A 3,254-nucleotide genomic window follows, 5' to 3' on the forward strand; every position below is an offset into this window, starting at 1 on the left:
GTGCATTTCATTTCCAAAAAACCACAAAAAAGGTTGTTCACCCTTAAAACTAATAAGAAAGAGAAACGTACACTTGGGGATTTTAACTTACCGAGTTTTACCGCGATCTCATCAATTGCCCATGTAGCGTTGTTACAAACCGAGATAAATTCAGGATTCAAAATTTGTCCAAGAAAAGGCAGATATTCGGTTGCTCAAAACACAAATTGTGATATTTTTATCTTATCAAATCTTACTCAATTTTTAACGTATGTAAGCATGACAGAACATGTTGAAAACAAGCTTTTATCAAGTCACCCAACAAAGCCAACGCGAATAACCCAGGCATGGGATCCCTGTGGTGCGTGAATAAAGGTTTTCATAAAAAAAAAAATATGTATAAAAAAAAAGTAAAACACACCTGCATGCTCTGAGAAAGAAGCTGCATAATATTTGATGCGACTATAGGACGTTCAATATGGCCGCCTAGTCCTTCTGTTAGTCCGAACAAGAGATCAAGGACTAGAATTATGAAGTCCTTATCAGGTGCTTAAAACTCATCGGGTTGCTGCATACTAGACTGTTATTCATAAAAATAATAATGGTTGAAGTAGTAATATTACTTGAAGAATTAGTAATGGAAGAGAAAATTTGCGGAGACTAAGTCACGCACAATTTGCTGGTTTAGTGTCTGCTCCACCAACGAGATGCAGCGGCGAAATATTGATTCGCAGTTGGGAAGAAATCCTGACTGCAATGCTATTGCCACACTGGATAAACACTAAGAGACAAAGAAAGTAGAGATTCAACGGAGAATAACATTAGAAAGCAATGCGGTACTTCAAGTAATGGAACAGGATCCTTGTCTTCGTCCTTTAGCACGTTCCACTTCTTGATTAGGGGTGGCATTACCAGATTGATGTAGTCAGGCTTGTTTAAATGGTGGCCCACAGAATCTGCTATAGCGTGCCGATAGCGTCGTAAAGAATCAGTAAGTTCTTAGGCTGGTAAATACTAAACCTGTAGACAAGTATATCCAGAATAAAGCCCAAGTAAGGTACTAATTCTGTGCATGCTTCTTCCTCAAGAGTGGTAAAAGCTGAACAAGTGGCCTCTTGAACTTGCTTGCCATCTAAGATCCATTTCAGCAGCTATTGGATAATATTTAAAAATTTGAAGGAAAAAACTAAAGGAATTTATTGATATTGTAACAACCTCAGTCATTCAAAGTTTCAAATACTGATCGTGTGGTTGGCATACAACCTAATGAGCATAGCAACTTAAGAGTACAACAAGTGATGGCACAGACCAACACTTTTTTCTCTGACAGACAGTTGATTAAGAAGGGGACTAACTCAGGAATGTGAGCTACCATTCCTGTTACACAACCTACAAAAGTAGACAATGTCATTAACAATAAACCAATCACAATAATAATAAAAGTAATACCTTCGGCAATCACTCCAAGTGCCAAAATATTTTGTCTCCCAATTCACATGGAAAAGAGTCTCCATTCAAAATTGGTAAAACAACAGGTAGCAATTGTCTTTAAAAACATTGATAAAATGTCAAGAGTTGTTTGTGTGAGTATGAGGAAGATTAGGTATGAAACCATTTATGATCAAGAACCCCATCAATACCTTAGAAAAGAACATGTTAAGTGTTTACTGAAATGTACAGTACATGCTAATGAAACTCTTAGCCTGTTGGCCTCACCCAACTGTGTGGAGCGGAAATTTCTGCCTCGTTTTTGGTTCGGGGAGACACAACGTCAATAGTAGGGCTCGGCCCCGCGACGATCGGGCACGATTTTGACCGAGCCGCGCGGTTTAAAAAAAAAAGGACAAACCGGTGCGGTTCGATTTGCCGTTCTTTTCAAACAAATTGCACCGCGGTTTGACGGTTTGTACCCGCAGTTTGTACCCGCGGTTTTACATGGTTTGCACCGCGGTTTTACGGTTTGCACCACGGATTTACGGTTTGCATAGAACAATAAATCAGTAACAGAATTCGTCGCTAGATGGCGAAAAGATCGACCACTTTTTGATCGCGATGACGGTAAGTCTGATCGGAAAATTGATTTATAACAAGTTGTTGACCGCCTCTACGCTCACAACAGTTAGTGATAATTAGTTTATTTGGAATTTCAGTAAAATTTCCGAAAAAAAACTTTAATGGCGATTCAAACCGGTTATGCCCAGTTGCAAAGCGAAAACCAAACCGCAGTCAAAAATGGCTAAACCGAACCGACGGTTTGACGATTTTTTAATGAAAAACCGCGGTTTGCCCCGATCAAAGACGATCGGGGCCGAGCTCTAGTCAATAGCAGTACAAAATAATTGCCGACCCTAATTCAACGAAACAGCTTTACGCGGTATTTCAAAATGATATTATCGCAGGCAGATTGCATTGAACGTTAGCTCCAAATAATGAACAAGGTTTAAAAATAGTTTTTCAATGGCAATTCTTGTTCAAAGTGACTTCTTCATGTTGAAAAAAATCATCGGAAATGAGGGTGATAGTAAACAGAAACCAAGTACGGACAATTATTTTCCAAAGCCAATACATTAATGTATATTTGCTTGAAACATCGGGAATTCGCGTTCTTCATACTCGAAGAAACAGAAGTGACTGACATGCGAAACACGAATCTGTACGGGTGGCGTACCTTAGATTTTACACACAAACAAAGTTGAGCTACTGCGCTAGAACCTTAAGTCTAATCATTACTATCAGCAGTCATAGAAACCCAGTTGCTCCACGCTGTGTTGTAAATGCCCTAAGGGTATGCTGTCCAGCGACAGTAATTGACAATCTTGTCACCTTCTGTAACCTATCTACTGCTCTAGGATAAGGCGGGCTGGGTTGCCAAATCATAGGAACAAAATAAAAAAGAACTACTAGCTCCCAGCTAAAACCCGACAATGAACGATCTTAGATGTAAAAAGTAAATTCACTTTGGCTTCGACCCGTGCGTCTTTATCAACGTAACCTCCAAGTCGTCCAGTAGAACAAGGGTACAGGCTTCGGTACTACTGGAATAGATGACCCGTGGATTACGGTTCTTTCGCCAGAGCTGATTTTCAGTTAAGATGCATACGTTTGGAGCTAATTTGAGTGTGCTTGCCTTCAATCCCATCGATTTTAAGCATTTGTATCTCACCGTCAAAACATAGTTGTTTAACCCAACCTTGTCGAATCAGCGTGGAGTCCATTCCCTCGTCAAACATGATGTTGATGAGAATAACATTACCATCAGCGTTAACGTCCATTCG

General features: G+C 39.8%; 1 pseudogene; it reads right to left on the reverse strand.

Moving 5' to 3' along the window:
- Positions 1 to 293: 293 nt before the first annotated feature.
- On the reverse strand, positions 294 to 1,797 carry LOC130698696 (transportin-1-like; annotated as a pseudogene).
- Between the last annotated feature and the right edge of the window lie 1,457 nt (positions 1,798 to 3,254).

The sequence above is a fragment of the Daphnia carinata genome, chromosome 7 (assembly GCF_022539665.2).
Source record: "Daphnia carinata strain CSIRO-1 chromosome 7, CSIRO_AGI_Dcar_HiC_V3, whole genome shotgun sequence".
NCBI lineage: Eukaryota > Metazoa > Arthropoda > Branchiopoda > Diplostraca > Daphniidae > Daphnia > Daphnia carinata.